Here is an 8,735-nt window from a genome sequence, read left to right on the forward strand (position 1 = left end):
TGAGAGACAAGTAACATTTACTGTTTAGCTCCATTTTTTGGTTACCCATCCCAATTTGGACTGGCAGCTTAGCAGTGTTAAGTAAGAACTTACCTACATGGGACCTTAGTTAGCAGCCTGAAGTCAACATGCAGATGCTTTTGTTTGGTTGAAAACCTAGACAAGAATAACAAAGGAAAATAGAATAAATCCTTAAGATTCCCACTTTGTTTTTTTCCTCTTTCATTTTAAAATTAGTCTAGTACTCAGCCTAAAGATCACAACCAAAAACATCTTGGGTTTCTAGCCTGATGTATAAAAGAAAAACACAAAGTAACTTCTCTTGTTATACCAAATTCATACAAACCAAATAAAATTAGACAATAATACAGGATAATCATGGACAATACTATCACTGTGTAATTTCGCACAAATTTTGTCCCATGAAGTGCATCCTGAATTTCTTTCTGTGACAGTAATTTTTTTAAAGCAATAATTTTCAAAGTTCAAGAAAGATCTTAACATCACTTAGATCTGCTTAAAATATTTCTCTATGTTTCTTTCCTGGTTTCATTGATTTTATCAACCAGTCAAGTTCAACAGACTTATTTTCTACAGAAATACCTTAATAGCTTATTTTTATAACCCAACCAGTGAGTTTTCATGCACATGTACAGTGTAAGGAACTAACCTTTGACTATATGTCAAAATCTATGGCAAATGAATAAAAAGACATATTTATTCTTCACATAGGAAATTTTATCTATATTCAAAATATAAAGGGCAAACTGATTATCAGAAAAATAAATTTGATGCATTTAGAATTTCAACTATTAATATATTAAAATATGGAAACATTTAGAACTTTATTTTAAAAGCCAACTAAGACAGGTGCATAATTTTTTAAAGGAATATTGATTAAAAAAACCTTATCATGTTATAGAGATTGAAATTTAATACTTGGAATGAAAAACAACACTACTCAATAGTGCCAATTGAAGTATTAGCATAAGTTATAATAATTTTTATTTTGCTATTATGTCCTGGTGCTATTATCATGAATTACACATTCTTGAAGCACAGTTTGTCTTTATGGAGGAGTATAGACTTTCCTAAAATTACAATGTATGTGTTATGATGAATTCTGTCCTCCAGAGGGCAGTGCAGTACAAACTCAGAGGACCCTGCAAAAATTAAAAAAAACAAACCCAAAACCCCAAATGTTAACCAATTTCATTTTATTCCAGTGGTAAGGACAACATAGCAAAATTCTTAGGATCTGCTATAATGCCAAAACTTCTGGCTGTAAGATAAAAACTACTGCCAGTTATCCAATTATTTTGACCATGTGTCAATCAATTCAATTTCCTTAATGGAGATTGTTTTAAAAAATAAATTGACTAAATTGATCTTCTGTTGGTTGGATACAGGTCACTAGATTTTATTTAAGAAGACAGTGGACAGAAATGGTTCTGGGACTCTGCAAGACTTTGCTTCAGGTTGTATGAGCTCCTTAAAAAAGAATTCTTCCTCTATATTCCCCCACACAAGAGAAGGTACACACTTGATTTTATGAACTTATTTTTTTCCTACTTATGGCTCTCCAAAATCCTTTTCAAAACTAAAAGTTAAACCTACTTACTGCAAATTATAAAAGCAATTATAGTTTTTATACCCTCAAGGACAGTTCTTGCAAAACTCCTAAAGCCTTTGTATTCCTGTTAGGTACTATTTAACAAACGCCAAGTAATATTAAACTTCAAACTCTGGTCAGCCAAGGTAAGGACATTAACCAAGCTCTAATATCATGCTAAAGAATTAAAAGACTTACCAGATGCCTTACATACATTATCTTATTTAATCCTTAAAACAGCCCCATGATTTGGTACTAGTACTTTCCCATTTTATAGGTGAGGGAAATGAGTCATAAAATTAAGCAACATGGTTGATGTTTCATAGCTATATGGCAGGAAAATTAGAAAGAAAATCCTGATCTTTCTAATGCCAAGCAGCTTTTTGTTTGTTTAGTTGACATACAATGTTATATTAGTTTCAGGTGTACAGCATAGTGATTCAATTTCTCTCTATATTATATTATACTATGCTCACCACAGTGTAGCTACCATCTGTCATCATACAGTGCTATTACAATATCATTGGCTAATATTCCCTGTGCTGTGCCTTTTCTTCCAGTACTTATTCATTCCACAACTGGAAACCTATATCTCCCACTCCCCTTCACCCATTTTGCCCACCCCCACCTGCTTCCCTCTGGCAACCTTCTAGTTTGTTCCCTGTATTCATAAGACTGATTCTGTTTTTTGTTTGTTTATTCATTTGTTTTGCTTTTTAGATTCCACATATGAGTGAAATTGTATGGTATCTGTCTTTCTCAGTCTGACTTATTTCACTTAGCATAATACCATCTAGGTTTATACATGTTATCACAAATGGCAAGATCTCATCCTTTTTTGGACAGTTGTGTAATATTCCATTGTGTGTGTGTGTATTTTTTTTAAAGATTTTGTTTATTTGACAGAGAGAAACAGCGAGAGAGGGAACACAAGCAGGGGGAGTGGGAGAGGGAGAAGCAGGCTTCCTGCCAAGCAGGGAGCCCGATGTGGGACTCGATCCCAGGACCCTGGGATCATGACCCGAGCCGAAGGCAGATGCTTAACGACTGAGCCATCCAGGCGCCCCAATATGTGTGTGTATTTCATCCATTCATCTATTCATGGACACTTAGAATGCTTCCAAATCTTGGCTATTATAAATAATGCTGTAATAAACATAGGAGTGCTTGTATCTTTTCTAAACAGTGTTGTGTTTTTAACCATTGTGTTATTCTGCCTCTGAGTTTGGGGTGATTAGTGTTATGGTGTGACTAATATTATGCTCTAACCAGTTTTGGTAAGGCCAGTCAGATAAACTTTAATGAAGATAAAGCACTCTGAAGGTAAATGAGGCACATGTACTGTACCAATTTCTGTTCAGAGAAATGTGTGTTTAACAATGGTTCTCAGGGATGACTGGGGGGGGGCCCAGTCAGTTAAGTGTCTGTCCTTGGCTCAGGTTGTGATCCCAGGTCCTGGGATTGAGTCCCTCATTGGGCTCCTTGCTCAGCGGGGAGCCTGCTTCTCCCTGTGCCTGCTGCTCCCCCTGCTTGTGCTTGTTCTCTTTCTCTCTCTCTCTGACAAACAAATAAATAAAATCTTAAAAAACAAAACAAAACAAACAAACAAAACAAATACAGTGCTTCTCAAAGTGCCCATCCTGGGAACTCATTAGAAAGACAGTTTCTCATGCCCCATCTCTAAACCAGGAAGAGAAGGACTCTAAATCACAAGAAAATCTTATCAATGGGGAAGGCATCAACTTAGATCTGCATAACAAACCTTACTTTTGTTTATATAATTTTCCTGGTAACCTCCAGGTTACCCATAACTGGGCTTCCTGTCCCTCCCCCATCTACTCCTCCTCCCCCAAAGTCTTTCTTTTTGTCTTTAGCTGAAGATAGTATTTAAGATGATGGATTAGGCTATCACTGGACAATTCCTTATTTTCCCATGGGTATCTCCCATGTGTACATGAGGTACACATGTTAATAAATGTGTGCTCATTTTTCTATTGTTAAGCTATCTTTTATTATAGGGGTCTAAGCTAAGGACTCAGAAGGGTAAAGGGGAAATTATTTTCCCTCCCCATACACTAAAATTGTCAAAAGACTGAGGGTAGAATAGTGGTTGCCAGAACCTAGGGGTGGGGAGTAAGGGGGGCTGCTATTCAATAGGTCTAAAGTTTCAGTAATGCAAGATAATTACATTGTAGAGATGTGTTCATTGTACCTATAGGTAACAATACTGTACTGTACACTTAAAATTTTGTTAAATGGGTAGATCTCATGTTAAGTGTTCTTACACAACTTAATCTTTTAAAGAATACAAAAAATATATATTTAAAGTCACATCAAATAAATTCAGTTTGTACCTTGCTTGAATTTTGATTCACACTAGCCAACTGTGAGAATATAATTTTGAGATAACCAGGAAAGACTGAAAAGGGACTGAACATTAAATAATAAGAAATTATTACTGTGAGGGCGCCTGGGTGGCTCAGTTGGTTAAGCGACTGCCTTCGGCTCAGGTCATGGTCCTGGAGTTCCGGGATCGAGTCCCGCATCGGGCTCCCTGCTCAGCGGGGAGTCTGCTTCTCCCTCTGACCCTCCCCCCTCTCGTGTGCTCTCTCTGTCTCATTCTCTCTCTCAAATAAATAAATAAAATCTTTACAAAAAAAAAAAAAAAAAGAAATTATTACTGTGATAATGTTATTGTTCTATTTTTTAAAAAAGTATCTAAAAGATTCATAGTGAAGTACTTATAATTGAAATAATAGTATGGTGGGATCTGGCTTAAAATAGTCTATTCAAATAATAAAGAGAGATGGGGCACCTGGGTGGCTCAGTTGGTTAAGCAACTGCCTTCGGCTCAGGTCATGATCCTGGAGTCCTGGGATCGAGTCCCGCATCGGGCTCCCTGCTCAGCGAGGAGCCTGCTTCTCCCTCTGACCCTCCCCCCTCTCATGTACTCTCTCTCATGCTTGCTCTCTCAAATAAATAAATCTTTAAAAAATAATAATAATAATAATAAAGAGAGATGAAATAGGATGTTGATCATTTTTGAGGCTGAGTGATAGATTTGTGGATTTTTATCATTATCTATTTTTGAATATGTTTGAAAATTTCCATAATTAAAGATTAAAACAAATAAATAAACAAAGACCTCCTGTTTGCCAGAACCCTTTGTAAATATTGCAGACTTCCTGAAGAATGAACTATAAGGATGAAATTCATCAACAAAATATTTTCAGTATATCATAATATATCATTCCTAATGTCTAGTGAATTCAAATAATATGAAGGTGCAGATAGTTCAAAACTTAAAGTAGACTTATCTTTGTTCACAAGACAATGGAAATGAGCAAAATACATGGAGTTGGCTTTAGTAATAGTTCATTCTAAGCCACATGATTTGAGAATCTTGATGAGAAAGCCTGTTGAGTTCAAAGTTAGAAGCCATTATTGCCACAGGCAGTCTGCTTCTTCTCTGAAGAAGAAGAGGAGGAGGAGGAGGAGGAAAAAGAAAAAAAAAAAAAAAGCTGGCATTACAGAGCCATCTGTTCATGTCCCAAGCTGTTTACCTGGCTGTTTGCACTGCTTGTCAGAAAAACATTTGGATATTCCCACCATGGCATGAGGGTCAGGCTATCCACCTGGTGCTAGTGACCCCCTGGTTATTTGTCTTCTGTAGCTAATTTTTTAGCTCACATCAGCTTGGAACTTGGACATTTCGGCTATCCAGCCTCCGTGTCTCAGTCATCTAGCCCCTTAAGGGAACATCCCCTCTTCCATGTCCCAGGCCCAGCTCTGGTGTTCTTGCCAATTCAGAACTGATGGTACAAAAGGTTGATTTGCATGTTACTCATAAATAACTTAGCCAGGATATTTAATATGTTTACTGATCTGCTTCAGCATTTTCGTCACATCAGCCTGACTTTAAAGAGCTGAAACTAAGTCTAGCCATGCACAATTTATTGTTTTTATAATTGTTATTGTTTCTGTTTGCTTGACAGCTGCTTTCAGGGTGGGATGAACACTAATGGATATTGTCCAAGATAATGTTACTTTAAATCTAATTCCATGCTTTACTAAGTCTTATTAAAATAAATATCCATGTGCACTACTTCTATGAATTTGACTACTATAGATATGTCATAGCCATGGAATCATGTAGTATTTACTCTTCTGTAGCTGGTTTATTTCACTTAACATAATGTCCTCAAGATCATCCATGCTGTAGCAAATGGCAAGATTTATTTCTGTTTTGAGTCTGAATAATGTTGCATTCCATATATATACCACATGTTTCTTTTCTGTTCTTCTGTTGGTGGATGCATGGTTTGTTTCCATAAATGGCTACTGTGACTATGCTGTAGTAAACATGGGTATGCAGACATCTCTTAGAGATGTGGAGGGGGGAGGAAGTTGTTCGATGGGAATGAATTTTCAATTATGGTAGATGAACAACTTCTAAAGATCTCTGTATAATATAGTGACTATATTTAACAATATAATATAAAATACTTCAAAATTTGTTAAGAGGGTAGGTCTCATGTTAAATATTCTTACCATTTAAAAAAGAAACACAAGCAAAACAGTCTTTGGAACATGTTGGATATGTTTATTAATTTGATTGTATTGGTATCATGGGTGTTTGCATATATCCAAACTCATCAAGTCTGCATGTTAAATGTGTGCAGTTTTTTATACACCAATTATACCTCAAAAAGCTGTTTTTAAAATGGCTGCTCTAAAAATAAAATAAAATAAAATAAATACTCATGGGTTTATTTCTTTGTCAATTCAATTCAATGGTATTGCACAGAGTACCTCTATATGCCAAACTTGGTACTAGGTAAATAGAAATACAAGGATCATTAAGACATGATCTCTCCCTTGAGAAGCTTACAGTTCATCTTGGGATCAGGTTGATTGTGGGACATGGTAGAAAATAGCCATGTAAATGTTGGGGAAGAAAAATTTTACTCTCCCCTTCAATGTTCTTCTCACTGGACTAAGAATTCAATTGGCATGAAACAGATTAAGAGGGAAAAAGAAGTTTAATTATGTGTGCATGGAGACGCAATAATAAAATTAAGGCCCAAGAAATGACCAAGGCATGCAGTTTTTACACACATTAGAGAAAGAAAATAAATCTGTGAAAAATTGACAGGACAAATAAAACTTATGTTTTGGGGCTTCAATTAGTAAGGAATTCTAAACAAAAGTTAGGCTGGCATAGTAAATCAGTAAAAGAAAAAGGGTTGTTTATAGGCTTCTTTGGCCCTGAATTCCCTATCTCTGATGATATCTCTACCTCCTGGCACAGGGTGGTTACTTTTCACATGTGAGATTTATTTCCTGCTTTCTGGAGACAAAGGAGGGTCAAAGTATACATTTTGCATTGGCTGTTTCTTAAGTAATCAAAATAATCAATATGCCAAAGTGGCATATTTTGGGGTTGCTTGCCCTGAGCCCCAGCATAAACAAATAACTGTAGTGGAATACAATAAGTATGTTCCAGGAATAGTGCAGATAATAAATAAATAAATAAACAGAACTTAGAAGTATCAGTGTATTACAAGGGCCCTATGACTTTTGGCAAATGAGATAAAGAGAACAAACGTCCCAAAGCTTCAAAGTCATACACTAGTCCCATAAATACATTTGAATAAAAAGTTACAGCTGCAATGTATAATATGGTAACCACTGGCCATGTGTGGCTATTTAAATTTAAATTAGTTAAAATTACATAAAATAAAAAAGATCAGTTTCTTACTGGCACTAGCTATATTTGAAGTGCTTAGTAGCTATATGTGTTTACTGGCTACTGTATTGAATGACACAGGGCATTACCATCATTGTACAAAGTTCTATTGGACAGCACTAATTTACAGTGCGAAGATTTTTAACCATCCCTTTCAGACTCTAATGTGCGTAAGAATTACCTGAGTATCTTGTTTAAATGTTAATTCTCATTATAAGGTCCAGAGTGGGACCTGAGATTCTGCATTGCTAACAACCTCCTGGATGACACTGATGGTCCATAGACCATTTGAGTAGCAAGGGTCTATACTATTCCATTAACGCCAACAAAAAAGTAATGTGTCAAAGGGACTTTTTCAAACCTCCTTTGCTCTGAAGGAGTATTTCTTTTTTTTTTTTAAAGATTTATTTATTTATTTGAGAGAGCGAGAATGAGAGAGAGAGAGAGAGCCAGAGGGAGAAGCAGGCTCCTCGCTGAGCAGGGAGCCCGATGCGGGACTTGATCCCGGGACTCCAGGATCATGACCTGAGCCGCAGGCAGTCGCCCAACCAACTGAGCCACCCAGGCGCCCGGAATATTTCTTTTAATGGAGACATGGAAAAAGTTAGATGATTACTATGTCCTTAATAGAAAGAGTTTTTCCTCTAAAATATTTGAGGTTATATTCTACAATTCAATCATATCCATACTAAAGTCCACAACTACCTACATTTAAAAAACTTCAGTTGTGAAACATAAACTGTAACAAAACTATCTCTGCTTTAACTATGCACAATCCATACCCTTACCCCTCTGATTCTTTTTTTTTTTAAAGATTTTATTTATTTATTTGAGAGAGAGAGAATGAGAGACAGAGAGCATGAGAGGGAGGAGGGTCAGAGGGAGAAGCAGACTCCCCGCCGAGCAGGGAGCCTGATGCGGGACTCGATCCCGGGACTCCAGGATCATGACCTGAGCCGAAGGCAGTCGCTTAACCAACTGAGCCACCCAGGCGTCCCCCCTCTGATTATAGGTCTCAAATCATTTTTAGTCGCTTAACCAACTGAGCCACCCAGGCGCCCCCCCTCTGATCATAGGTCTCAAATCATTTTTAAATTAAATTAAATTGAAATTTATATATTCACTAAAAAATTCTAATACATTTAATTACTGTTCTAATAAGGCCACCTATAGTTATCTCTTTTGATTACTTCATTTCTTTTTTTTTCCTTCAGGTATAGATTTTTTTAATTTAAATTCAATTAATTAACTTATTTCACTCAGCAAGATCTCATTCCTTTTGATGGCTGCATAATATTCCATTGTATATATATACCATGGTATATATACCACATCTTCTTTAATGGACTTCACAGACTTATTCAGAACATTCCA

At 36.3% G+C, this 8,735-nt stretch overlaps 1 long non-coding RNA gene across 1 annotated transcript in view; it reads right to left on the reverse strand.

Moving 5' to 3' along the window:
- LOC145716400 (uncharacterized) overlaps positions 1-8,735 on the reverse strand; it is a 67,141-nt gene that overhangs the window by 27,291 nt on the left and 31,115 nt on the right. The window contains exon 2 of the long non-coding RNA XR_014139036.1: positions 94-156. This is a non-coding gene — a long non-coding RNA (uncharacterized LOC145716400). The remainder of the gene's footprint in view (positions 1-93; positions 157-8,735) is intronic.

This window comes from Leptonychotes weddellii, chromosome 12 (genome assembly GCF_054177405.1).
Source record: "Leptonychotes weddellii isolate Sample4059 chromosome 12, ASM5417740v2, whole genome shotgun sequence".
Lineage (NCBI taxonomy): Eukaryota > Metazoa > Chordata > Mammalia > Carnivora > Phocidae > Leptonychotes > Leptonychotes weddellii.